Raw genomic sequence first — 15,266 nt, forward strand, 5'->3', positions numbered from 1 at the left:
TACTGCATGATGAGACCACCTTTGTCTTCATAAGTTGTGCAAATAATCAATCATCAATAAGTGTGTTTACTGCATGATGAGACCACCTTTGTCTTTATAAGTTGTGCAAATAATCAATCATCAATAAGTGTGTTTACTGCATGATGAGACCACCTTTGTCTTTATAAGTTGTGCAAATAATCAATCATCAATAAGTGTGTTTACTGCATGATGAGACCACCTTTGTCTTTATAAGTTGTGCAAATAATCAATCATCAATAAGTGTGTTTACTCCATGATGAGACCACCTTTGTCTTCATAAGTTGTGCAAATAATCAATCATCAATAAGTGTGTTTACTGCATGATGAGACCACCTTTGTCTTTATAAGTTGTGCAAATAATCAATCATCAATAAGTGTGTTTACTGCATGAGACCACCTTTGTCTTTATAAGTTGTGCAAATAATCAATCATCAATAGTGTGTTTACTGCATGATGAGACCACCTTTGTCTTTATAAGTTGTGCAAATAATCAATCATCAATAAGTGTGTTTACTGCATGATGAGACCACCTTTGTCTTTATAAGTTGTGCAAATAATCAATCATCAATAAGTGTGTTTACTCCATGATGAGACCACCTTTGTCTTTATAAGTTGTGCAAATAATCAATCATCAATAAGTGTGTTTACTCCATGATTAGACCACCTTTGTCTTTATAAGTTGTGCAAATAATCAATCATCAATAAGTGTGTTTACTCCATGATGAGACCACCTTTGTCTTTATAAGTTGTGCAAATAATCAATCATCAATAAGTGTGTTTACTGCATGATGAGACCACCTTTGTCTTTATAAGTTGTGCAAATAATCAATCATCAATAAGTGTGTTTACTGCATGATGAGACCACCTTTGTCTTCATAAGTTGTGCAAATAATCAATCATCAATAAGTGTGTTTACTGCATGATGAGACCACCTTTGTCTTCATAAGTTGTGCAAATAATCAATCATCAATAAGTGTGTTTACTCCATGATGAGACCACCTTTGTCTTTATAAGTTGTGCAAATAATCAATCATCAATAAGTGTGTTTACTGCATGATGAGACCACCTTTGTCTTTATAAGTTGTGCAAATAATCAATCATCAATAAGTGTGTTTACTGCATGATGAGACCACCTTTGTCTTCATAAGTTGTGCAAATAATCAATCATCAATAAGTGTGTTTACTGCATGATGAGACCACCTTTGTCTTCATAAGTTGTGCAAATAATCAATCATCAATAAGTGTGTTTACTCCATGATGAGACCACCTTTGTCTTTATAAGTTGTGCAAATAATCAATCATCAATAAGTGTGTTTACTGCATGATGAGACCACCTTTGTCTTTATAAGTTGTGCAAATAATCAATCATCAATAAGTGTGTTTACTCCATGATGAGACCACCTTTGTCTTTATAAGTTGTGCAAATGATCAATCATCAATAAGTGTGTTTACTGCATGATGAGACCACCTTTGTCTTCATAAGTTGTGCAAATAATCAATCATCAATAAGTGTGTTTACTCCATGATGAGACCACCTTGTCTTTATAAGTTGTGCAAATAATCAATCATCAATAAGTGTGTTTACTCCATGATGAGACCACCTTTGTCTTTATAAGTTGTGCAAATAATCAATCATCAATAAGTGTGTTTACTCCATGATGAGACCACCTTTGTCTTTATAAGTTGTGCAAATAATCAATCATCAATAAGTGTGTTTACTGCATGATGAGACCACCTTTGTCTTCATAAGTTGTGCAAATAATCAATCATCAATAAGTGTGTTTACTGCATGATGAGACCACCTTTGTCTTTATAAGTTGTGCAAATAATCAATCATCAATAAGTGTGTTTACTGCATGATGAGACCACCTTTGTCTTTATAAGTTGTGCAAATAATCAATCATCAATAAGTGTGTTTACTCCATGATGAGACCACCTTTGTCTTTATAAGTTGTGCAAATAATCAATCATCAATAAGTGTGTTTACTCCATGATGAGACCACCTTTGTCTTCATAAGTTGTGCAAATAATCAATCATCAATATGTGTGTTTACTGCATGATGAGACCACTTTGTCTTTATAAGTTGTGCAAATAATCAATCATCAATAAGTGTGTTTACTGCATGATGAGACCACCTTTGTCTTTATAAGTTGTGCAAATAATCAATCATCAATAAGTGTGTTTACTGCATGATGAGACCACCTTTGTCTTTATAAGTTGTGCAAATAATCAATCATCAATAAGTGTGTTTACTCCATGATGAGACCACCTTTGTCTTTATAAGTTGTGCAAATAATCAATCATCAATAAGTGTGTTTACTCCATGATGAGACCACCTTTGTCTTTATAAGTTGTGCAAATAATCAATCATCAATAAGTGTGTTTACTCCATGATGAGACCACCTTTGTCTTTATAAGTTGTGCAAATAATCAATCATCAATAAGTGTGTTTACTCCATGATGAGACCACCTTTGTCTTTATAAGTTGTGCAAATAATCAATCATCAATAAGTGTGTTTACTGCATGATGAGACCACCTTTGTCTTTATAAGTTGTGCAAATAATCAATCATCAATAAGTGTGTTTACTCCATGATGAGACCACCTTTGTCTTTATAAGTTGTGCAAATAATCAATCATCAATAAGTGTGTTTACTCCATGATGAGACCACCTTTGTCTTTATAAGTTGTGCAAATAATCAATCATCAATAAGTGTGTTTACTGCATGATGAGACCACCTTTGTCTTTATAAGTTGTGCAAATAATCAATCATCAATAAGTGTGTTTACTCCATGATGAGACCACCTTTGTCTTCATAAGTTGTGCAAATAATCAATCATCAATAAGTGTGTTTACTGCATGATGAGACCACCTTTGTCTTTATAAGTTGTGCAAATAATCAATCATCAATAAGTGTGTTTACTCCATGATGAGACCACCTTTGTCTTTATAAGTTGTGCAAATAATCAATCATCAATAAGTGTGTTTACTCCATGATGAGACCACCTTTGTCTTCATAAGTTGTGCAATAATCAATCATCAATAAGTGTGTTTACTCCATGATGAGACCACCTTTGTCTTTATAAGTTGTGCAAATAATCAATCATCAATAAGTGTGTTTACTCCATGATGAGACCACCTTTGTCTTCATAAGTTGTGCAAATAATCAATCATCAATAAGTGTGTTTACTGCATGATGAGACCACCTTTGTCTTCATAAGTTGTGCAAATAATCAATCATCAATAAGTGTGTTTACTCCATGATGAGACCACCTTTGTTTTTATAAGTTGTGCAAATAATCAATCATCAATAAGTGTGTTTACTCCATGATGAGACCACCTTTGTCTTCATAAGTTGTGCAAATAATCAATCATCAATAAGTGTGTTTACTGCATGATGAGACCACCTTTGTCTTTATAAGTTGTGCAAATAATCAATCATCAATAAGTGTGTTTACTCCATGATGAGACCACCTTTGTCTTATAAAGTTGTGGCAATATAATCAATCATCAATAAGTGTGTTTACTCCATGATGAGACCACCTTTGTCTTCATAAGTTGTGCAAATAATCAATCATCAATAAGTGTGTTTACTGCATGATGAGACCACCTTTGTCTTTATAAGTTGTGCAAATAATCAATCATCAATAAGTGTGTTTACTGCATGATGAGACCACCTTTGTCTTCATAAGTTGTGCAAATAATCAATCATCAATAAGTGTGTTTACTCCATGATGAGACCACCTTTGTCTTCATAAGTTGTGCAAATAATCAATCATCAATATGTGTGTTTACTGCATGATGAGACCACCTTTGTCTTCATAAGTTGTGCAAATAATCAATCATCAATAAGTGTGTTTACTGCATGATGAGACCACCTTTGTCTTTATAAGTTGTGCAAATAATCAATCATCAATAAGTGTGTTTACTGCATGATGAGACCACCTTTGTCTTTATAAGTTGTGCAAATAATCAATCATCAATAAGTGTGTTTACTGCATGATGAGACCACCTTTGTCTTTATAAGTTGTGCAAATAATCAATCATCAATAAGTGTGTTTACTGCATGATGAGACCACCTTTGTCTTTATAAGTTGTGCAAATAATCAATCATCAATAAGTGTGTTTACTCCATGATGAGACCACCTTTTTCTTTATAAGTTGTGCAAATAATCAATCATCAATAAGTGTGTTTACTCCATGATGAGACACCTTTGTCTTTATAAGTTGTGCAAATAATCAATCATCAATAAGTGTGTTACTCCATGATGAGACCACCTTTGTCTTTATAAGTTGTGCAAATAATCAATCATCAATAAGTGTGTTTACTGCATGATGAGACCACCTTTGTCTTTATAAGTTGTGCAAATAATCAATCATCAATAAGTGTGTTTACTGCATGATGAGACCACCTTTGTCTTCATAAGTTGTGCAAATAATCAATCATCAATAAGTGTGTTTACTGCATGATGAGACCACATTTGTCTTCATAAGTTGTGCAAATAATCAATCATCAATAAGTGTGTTTACTCATGATGAGACCACCTTTGTCTTTATAAGTTGTGCAAATAATCAATCATCAATAAGTGTGTTTACTCCATGATGAGACCACCTTTGTCTTTATAAGTTGTGCAAATAATCAATCATCAATAAGTGTGTTTACTCCATGATGAGACCACCTTTGTCTTTATAAGTTGTGCAAATAATCAATCATCAATAAGTGTGTTTACTGCATGATGAGACCACCTTTGTCTTCATAAGTTGTGCAAATAATCAATCATCAATAAGTGTGTTTACTCCATGATGAGACCACCTTTGTCTTTATAAGTTGTGCAAATAATCAATCATCAATAAGTGTGTTTACTCCATGATGAGACCACCTTTGTCTTTATAAGTTGTGCAAATAATCAATCATCAATAAGTGTGTTTACTGCATGATGAGACCACCTTTGTCTTCATAAGTTGTGCAAATAATCAATCATCAATAAGTGTGTTTACTCCATGATGAGACCACCTTTGTCTTTATAAGTTGTGCAAATAATCAATCATCAATAAGTGTGTTTACTCCATGATGAGACCACCTTTGTCTTTATAAGTTGTGCAAATAATCAATCATCAATAAGTGTGTTTACTCCATGATGAGACCACCTTTGTCTTTATAAGTTGTGCAAATAATCAATCATCAATAAGTGTGTTTACTGCATGATGAGACCACCTTTGTCTTCATAAGTTGTGCAAATAATCAATCATCAATAAGTGTGTTTACTGCATGATGAGACACCTTTGTCTTTATAAGTTGTGCAAATAATCAATCATCAATAAGTGTGTTTACTGCATGATGAGACCACCTTTGTCTTTATAAGTTGTGCAAATAATCAATCATCAATAAGTGTGTTTACTCCATGATGAGACCACCTTTGTCTTTATAAGTTGTGCAAATAATCAATCATCAATAAGTGTGTTTACTCCATGATGAGACCACCTTTGTCTTCATAAGTTGTGCAAATAATCAATCATCAATAGTGTGTTTACTGCATGATGAGACCACCTTTGTCTTTATAAGTTGTGCAAATAATCAATCATCAATAAGTGTGTTTACTGCATGATGAGACCACCTTTGTCTTTATAAGTTGTGCAAATAATCAATCATCAATAAGTGTGTTTACTGCATGATGAGACCACCTTTGTCTTTATAAGTTGTGCAAATAATCAATCATCAATAAGTGTGTTTACTCCATGATGAGACCACCTTTGTCTTTATAAGTTGTGCAAATAATCAATCATCAATAAGTGTGTTTACTCCATGATGAGACCACCTTTGTCTTTATAAGTTGTGCAAATAATCAATCATCAATAAGTGTGTTTACTCCATGATGAGACCACCTTTGTCTTTATAAGTTGTGCAAATAATCAATCATCAATAAGTGTGTTTACTCCATGATGAGACCACCTTTGCCTTATAAGTTGTGCAAATAATCAATCATCAATAAGTGTGTTTACTGCATGATGAGACCACCTTTGTCTTCATAAGTTGTGCAAATAATCAATCATCAATAAGTGTGTTTACTCATGATGAGACCACCTTTGTCTTTATAAGTTGTGCAAATAATCAATCATCAATAAGTGTGTTTACTCCATGATGAGACCACCTTTGTCTTATAAGTTGTGCAAATAATCAATCATCAATAAGTGTGTTTACTCCATGATGAGACCACCTTTGTCTTTATAAGTTGTGCAAATAATCAATCATCAATAAGTGTGTTTACTGCATGATGAGACCACCTTTGTCTTTATAAGTTGTGCAAATAATCAATCATCAATAAGTGTGTTTACTCCATGATGAGACCACCTTTGTCTTTATAAGTTGTGCAAATAATCAATCATCAATAAGTGTGTTTACTCCATGATGAGACCACCTTTGTCTTTATAAGTTGTGCAAATAATCAATCATCAATAAGTGTGTTTACTCCATGATGAGACCACCTTTGTCTTCATAAGTTGTGCAAATAATCAATCATCAATAAGTGTGTTTACTCCATGATGAGACCACCTTTGTCTTTATAAGTTGTGCAAATAATCAATCATCAATAAGTGTGTTTACTCCATGATGAGACCACCTTTGTCTTTATAAGTTGTGCAAATAATCAATCATCAATAAGTGTGTTTACTCCATGATGAGACCACCTTTGTCTTTATAAGTTGTGCAAATAATCAATCATCAATAAGTGTGTTTACTCCATGATGAGACCACCTTTGTCTTTATAAGTTGTGCAAATAATCAATCATCAATAAGTGTGTTTACTCCATGATGAGACCACCTTTGTCTTTATAAGTTGTGCAAATAATCAATCATCAATAAGTGTGTTTACTCCATGATGAGACCACCTTTGTCTTCATAAGTTGTGCAAATAATCAATCATCAATAAGTGTGTTTACTCCATGATGAGACCACCTTTGTCTTTATAAGTTGTGCAAATATCAATCATCAATAAGTGTGTTTACTCCATGATGAGACCACCTTTGTCTTTATAAGTTGTGCAAATAATCAATCATCAATAAGTGTGTTTACTCCATGATGAGACCACCTTTGTCTTTATAAGTTGTGCAAATAATCAATCATCAATAAGTGTGTTTACTGCCATGATGAGACCACCTTTGTCTTTATAAGTTGTGCAAATAATCAATCATCAATAAGTGTGTTTACTCCATGATGAGACCACCTTTGTCTTTATAAGTTGTGCAAATAATCAATCATCAATAAGTGTGTTTACTCCCTGATGAGACCACCTTTGTCTTTATAAGTTGTGCAAATAATCAATCATCAATAAGTGTGTTTACTGCATGATGAGACCACCTTTGTCTTATAAGTTGTGCAAATAATCAATCATCAATAAGTGTGTTTACTCCATGATGAGACCACCTTTGTCTTTATAAGTTGTGCAAATAATCAATCATCAATAAGTGTGTTTACTCCATGATGAGACCACCTTTGTCTTTATAAGTTGTGCAAATAATCAATCATCAATAAGTGTGTTTACTGCATGATGAGACCACCTTTGTCTTTATAAGTTGTGCAAATAATCAATCATCAATAAGTGTGTTTACTCCATGATGAGACCACCTTTGTCTTTATAAGTTGTGCAAATAATCAATCATCAATAAGTGTGTTTACTCCATGATGAGACCACCTTTGTCTTTATAAGTTGTGCAAATAATCAATCATCAATAAGTGTGTTTACTCCATGATGAGACCACCTTTGTCTTATAAGTTGTGCAAATAATCAATCATCAATAAGTGTGTTTACTCATGATGAGACCACCTTTGTCTTTATAAGTTGTGCAAATAATCAATCATCAATAAGTGTGTTTACTCCATGATGAGACCACCTTTGTCTTTCATAAGTTGTGCAAATAATCAATCATCAATAAGTGTGTTTACTCCATGATGAGACCACCTTTGTCTTTCATAAGTTGTGCAAATAATCAATCATCAATAAGTGTGTTTACTCCATGATGAGACCACCTTTGTCTTTCATAAGTTGTGCAAATAATCAATCATCAATAAGTGTGTTTACTCCATGATGAGACCACCTTTGTCTTCATAAGTTGTGCAAATAATCAATCATCAATAAGTGTGTTTACTCCATGATGAGACCACCTTTGTCTTTATAAGTTGTGCAAATAATCAATCATCAATAAGTGTGTTTACTCCATGATGAGACCACCTTTGTCTTTATAAGTTGTGCAAATAATCAATCATCAATAAGTGTGTTTACTCCATGATGAGACCACCTTTGTCTTTATAAGTTGTGCAAATAATCAATCATCAATAAGTGTGTTTACTCCATGATGAGACCACCTTTGTCTTTATAAGTTGTGCAAATAATCAATCATCAATAAGTGTGTTTACTCCATGATGAGACCACCTTTGTCTTATAAGTTGTGCAAATAATCAATCATCAATAAGTGTGTTTACTCCATGATGAGACCACCTTTGTCTTCATAAGTTGTGCAAATAATCAATCATCAATAAGTGTGTTTACTGCATGATGAGACCACCTTTGTCTTTATAAGTTGTGCAATAATCAATCATCAATAAGTGTGTTTACTGCATGATGAGACACCCTTTGTCTTTATAAGTTGTGCAAATAATCAATCATCAATAAGTGTGTTTACTCCATGATGAGACCACCTTTGTCTTTATAAGTTGTGCAAATAATCAATCATCAATAAGTGTGTTTACTCCATGATGAGACCACCTTTGTCTTTATAAGTTGTGCAAATAATCAATCATCAATAAGTGTGTTTACTCCATGATGAGACCACCTTTGTCTTTATAAGTTGTGCAAATAATCAATCATCAATAAGTGTGTTTACTGCATGATGAGACCACCTTTGTCTTTATAAGTTGTGCAAATAATCAATCATCAATAAGTGTGTTTACTCCATGATGAGACCACCTTTGTCTTCATAAGTTGTGCAAATAATCAATCATCAATAAGTGTGTTTACTGCATGATGAGACCACCTTTGTCTTTATAAGTTGTGCAAATAATCAATCATCAATAAGTGTGTTTACTCCATGATGAGACCACCTTTGTCTTTATAAGTTGTGCAAATAATCAATCATCAATAAGTGTGTTTACTCCATGATGAGACCACCTTTGTCTTTATAAGTTGTGCAATAATCAATCATCAATAAGTGTGTTTACTCCATGATGAGACCACCTTTGTCTTTATAAGTTGTGCAAATAATCAATCATCAATAAGTGTGTTTACTGCATGATGAGACCACCTTTGTCTTTATAAGTTGTGCAAATAATCAATCATCAATAAGTGTGTTTACTCCATGATGAGACCACCTTTGTCTTCATAAGTTGTGCAAATAATCAATCATCAATAAGTGTGTTTACTGCATGATGAGACCACCTTTGTCTTTATAAGTTGTGCAAATAATCAATCATCAATAAGTGTGTTTACTCCATGATGAGACCACCTTTGTCTTCATAAGTTGTGCAAATAATCAATCATCAATAAGTGTGTTTACTCCATGATGAGACCACCTTTGTCTTCATAAGTTGTGCAAATAATCAATCATCAATAAGTGTGTTTACTGCATGATGAGACCACCTTTGTCTTTATAAGTTGTGCAAATAATCAATCATCAATAAGTGTGTTTACTGCATGATGAGACCACCTTTGTCTTTATAAGTTGTGCAAATAATCAATCATCAATAAGTGTGTTTACTCCATGATGAGACCACCTTTGTCTTTATAAGTTGTGCAAATAATCAATCATCAATAAGTGTGTTTACTGCATGATGAGACCACCTTTGTCTTTATAAGTTGTGCAAATAATCAATCATCAATAAGTGTGTTTACTCCATGATGAGACCACCTTTGTCTTTATAAGTTGTGCAAATAATCAATCATCAATAAGTGTGTTTACTCCATGATGAGACCACCTTTGTCTTTATAAGTTGTGCAAATAATCAATCATCAATAAGTGTGTTTACTCCATGATGAGACCACCTTTGTCTTTATAAGTTGTGCAAATAATCAATCATCAATAAGTGTGTTTACTGCATGATGAGACCACCTTTGTCTTTAATAAGTTGTGCAAATAATCAATCATCAATAAGTGTGTTTACTCCATGATGAGACCACCTTTGTCTTCATAAGTTGTGCAAATAATCAATCATCAATAAGTGTGGTTTACTGCATGATGAGACCACCTTTGTCTTTATAAGTTGTGCAAATAATCAATCATCAATAAGTGTGTTTACTCCATGATGAGACCACCTTTGTCTTTATAAGTTGTGCAAATAATCAATCATCAATAAGTGTGTTTACTCCATGATGAGACCACCTTTGTCTTCATAAGTTGTGCAAATAATCAATCATCAATAAGTGTGTTTACTGCATGATGAGACCACCTTTGTCTTTATAAGTTGTGCAAATAATCAATCATCAATAAGTGTGTTTACTGCATGATGAGACCACCTTTGTCTTTATAAGTTGTGCAAATAATCAATCATCAATAAGTGTGTTTACTCCATGATGAGACCACCTTTGTCTTTATAAGTTGTGCAAATAATCAATCATCAATAAGTGTGTTTACTCCATGATGAGACCACCTTTGTCTTTATAAGTTGTGCAAATAATCAATCATCAATAAGTGTGTTTACTCCATGATGAGACCACCTTTGTCTTTATAAGTTGTGCAAATAATCAATCATCAATAAGTGTGTTTACTCCATGATGAGACCACCTTTGTCTTTATAAGTTGTGCAAATAATCAATCATCAATAAGTGTGTTTACTCCATGATGAGACCACCTTTGTCTTTATAAGTTGTGCAAATAATCAATCATCAATAAGTGTGTTTACTCATGATGAGACCACCTTTGTCTTTATAAGTTGTGCAAATAATCAATCATCAATAAGTGTGTTTACTCATGATGAGACCACCTTTGTCTTATAAGTTGTGCAAATAATCAATCATCAATAAGTGTGTTTACTCCATGATGAGACCACCTTTGTCTTTATAAGTTGTGCAAATAATCAATCATCAATAAGTGTGTTTACTCCATGATGAGACCACCTTTGTCTTTATAAGTTGTGCAAATAATCAATCATCAATAAGTGTGTTTACTCCATGATGAGACCACCTTTGTCTTTATAAGTTGTGCAAATAATCAATCATCAATAAGTGTGTTTACTCCATGATGAGACCACCTTTGTCTTATAAGTTGTGCAAATAATCAATCATCAATAAGTGTGTTTACTCCATGATGAGACCACCTTTGTCTTTATAAGTTGTGCAAATAATCAATCATCAATAAGTGTGTTTACTCCATGATGAGACCACCTTTGTCTTTATAAGTTGTGCAAATAATCAATCATCAATAAGTGTGTTTACTCCATGATGAGACCACCTTTGTCTTTCATAAGTTGTGCAAATAATCAATCATCAATAAGTGTGTTTACTGCATGATGAGACCACCTTTGTCTTTATAAGTTGTGCAAATAATCATCATCAATAAGTGTGTTTACTGCATGATGAGACCACCTTTGTCTTTATAAGTTGTGCAAATAATCAATCATCAATAAGTGTGTTTACTGCATGATGAGACCACCTTTGTCTTTATAAGTTGTGCAAATAATCAATCATCAATAAGTGTGTTTACTGCATGATGAGACCACCTTTGTCTTATAAGTTGTGCAAATAATCAATCATCAATAAGTGTGTTTACTCCATGATGAGACCACCTTTGTCTTTATAAGTTGTGCAAATAATCAATCATCAATAAGTGTGTTTACTCCATGATGAGACCACCTTTGTCTTTATAAGTTGTGCAAATAATCAATCATCAATAAGTGTGTTTACTCCATGATGAGACCACCTTTGTCTTTATAAGTTGTGCAAATAATCAATCATCAATAAGTGTGTTTACTCCATGATGAGACCACCTTGTCTTTCATAAGTTGTGCAAATAATCAATCATCAATAAGTGTGTTTACTGCATGATGAGACCACCTTTGTCTTTATAAGTTGTGCAAATAATCAATCATCAATAAGTGTGTTTACTGCATGATGAGACCACCTTTGTCTTTATAAGTTGTGCAAATAATCAATCATCAATAAGTGTGTTTACTGCATGATGAGACCACCTTTGTCTTTATAAGTTGTGCAAATAATCAATCATCAATAAGTGTGTTTACTCATGATGAGACCACCTTTGTCTTTATAAGTTGTGCAAATAATCAATCATCAATAAGTGTGTTTACTCCATGATGAGACCACCTTTGTCTTTATAAGTTGTGCAAATAATCAATCATCAATAAGTGTGTTTACTGCATGATGAGACCACCTTTGTCTTTATAAGTTGTGCAAATAATCAATCATCAATAAGTGTGTTTACTCCATGATGAGACCACCTTGTCTTTATAAGTTGTGCAAATAATCAATCATCAATAAGTGTGTTTACTCCATGATGAGACCACCTTTGTCTTATAAGTTGTGCAAATAATCAATCATCAATAAGTGTGTTTACTGCATGATGAGACCACCTTTGTCTTTATAAGTTGTGCAAATAATCAATCATCAATAAGTGTGTTTACTCCATGATGAGACCACCTTTGTCTTTATAAGTTGTGCAAATAATCAATCATCAATAAGTGTGTTTACTGCATGATGAGACCACCTTTGTCTTTATAAGTTGTGCAAATAATCAATCATCAATAAGTGTGTTTACTCATGATGAGACCACCTTTGTCTTTATAAGTTGTGCAAATAATCAATCATCAATAAGTGTGTTTACTCCATGATGAGACCACCTTTGTCTTTATAAGTTGTGCAAATAATCAATCATCAATAAGTGTGTTTACTCATGATGAGACCACCTTTGTCTTTATAAGTTGTGCAAATAATCAATCATCAATAAGTGTGTTTACTCCATGATGAGACCACCTTTGTCTTTATAAGTTGTGCAAATAATCAATCATCAATAAGTGTGTTTACTCCATGATGAGACCACCTTTGTCTTTATAAGTTGTGCAAATAATCAATCATCAATAAGTGTGTTTTACTCCATGATGAGACCACCTTTGTCTTTATAAGTTGTGCAAATAATCAATCATCAATAAGTGTGTTTACTCCATGATGAGACCACCTTTGTCTTCATAAGTTGTGCAAATAATCAATCATCAATAAGTGTGTTTACTCCATGATGAGACCACCTTTGTCTTTATAAGTTGTGCAAATAATCAATCATCAATAAGTGTGTTTACTCATGATGAGACCACCTTTGTCTTTATAAGTTGTGCAAATAATCAATCATCAATAAGTGTGTTTACTCCATGATGAGACCACCTTTGTCTTCATAAGTTGTGCAAATAATCAATCATCAATAAGTGTGTTTACTCCATGATGAGACCACCTTTGTCTTTATAAGTTGTGCAAATAATCAATCATCAATAAGTGTGTTTTACTGCCATGATGAGACCACCTTTGTCTTTATAAGTTGTGCAAATAATCAATCATCAATAAGTGTGTTTACTCCATGATGAGACCACCTTTGTCTTTATAAGTTGTGCAAATAATCAATCATCAATAAGTGTGTTTACTCCATGATGAGACCACCTTTGTCTTTATAAGTTTGTGCAAATAATCAATCATCAATAAGTGTGTTTACTCATGATGAGACCACCTTTGTCTTTATAAGTTGTGCAAATAATCAATCATCAATAAGTGTGTTTACTCCATGATGAGACCACCTTTGTCTTCATAAGTTGTGCAAATAATCAATCATCAATAAGTGTGTTTACTGCATGATGAGACCACCTTTGTCTTCATAAGTTGTGCAAATAATCAATCATCATAAGTGTGTTTACTCCATGATGAGACCACCTTTGTCTTTCATAAGTTGTGCAAATAATCAATCATCAATAAGTGTGTTTACTCCATGATGAGACCACCTTTGTCTTATAAGTTGTGCAAATAATCAATCATCAATAAGTGTGTTTACTCCATGATGAGACCACCTTTGTCTTTATAAGTTGTGCAAATAATCAATCTTCAATAAGTGTGTTTACTCCATGATGAGACCACCTTTGTCTTATAAGTTGTGCAAATAATCAATCATCAATAAGTGTGTTTACTCCATGATGAGACCACCTTTGTCTTTATAAGTTGTGCAAATAATCAATCATCAATAAGTGTGTTTACTCCATGATGAGACCACCTTTGTCTTTATAAGTTGTGCAAATAATCAATCATCAATAAGTGTGTTTACTCCATGATGAGACCACCTTTGTCTTTATAAGTTGTGCAAATAATCAATCATCAATAAGTGTGTTTACTCATGATGAGACCACCTTTGTCTTCATAAGTTGTGCAAATAATCAATCATCAATAAGTGTGTTTACTGCATGATGAGACCACCTTTGTCTTCATAAGTTGGTGCAAATAATCAATCATCAATAAGTGTGTTTACTCCATGATGAGACCACCTTTGTCTTCATAAGTTGTGCAAATAATCAATCATCAATAAGTGTGTTTACTCCATGATGAGACCACCTTTGTCTTTCATAAGTTGTGCAAATAATCAATCATCAATAAGTGTGTTTACTCCATGATGAGACCACCTTTGTCTTCATAAGTTGTGCAAATAATCAATCATCAATAAGTGTGTCTTACCCTTCCATGATGAGACACCTTTGTCTTTCATAAGTTGTGCAAATAATCAATCATCAATAAGTGTGTTTACTCCATGATGAGACCACCTTTGTCTTCATAAGTTTGTGCAAATAATCAATCATCAATAAGTGTGTTTACTCCATGATGAGACACCTTTGTCTTTATAAGTTGTGCAAATAATCAATCATCAATAAGTGTGTTACTCCATGATGAGACCACCTTTGTCTTTATAAGTTGTGCAAATAATCAATCATCAATAAGTGTGTTTACTGCATGATGAGACACCTTTGTCTTTATAAAGTTGTGGCAAATAATCAATCATCAATAAGTGTGTTTACTCATGATGAGACCACCTTTGTCTTTATAAGTTGTGCAAATAATCAATCATCAATAAGTGTGTTACTCCATGATGAGACCACCTTTGTCTTTATAAGTTGTGCAAATAATCAATCATCAATAAGTGTGTTTACTCCATGATGAGACCACCTTTGTCTTTATAAGTTGTGCAAATAATCTATCATCAATAAGTGTGTTTACTGCATGAT

The sequence above is a fragment of the Nerophis ophidion genome, linkage group LG08, assembly GCF_033978795.1.
Source record: "Nerophis ophidion isolate RoL-2023_Sa linkage group LG08, RoL_Noph_v1.0, whole genome shotgun sequence".
In the NCBI taxonomy this organism is placed as follows: Eukaryota; Metazoa; Chordata; class Actinopteri; order Syngnathiformes; family Syngnathidae; genus Nerophis; species Nerophis ophidion.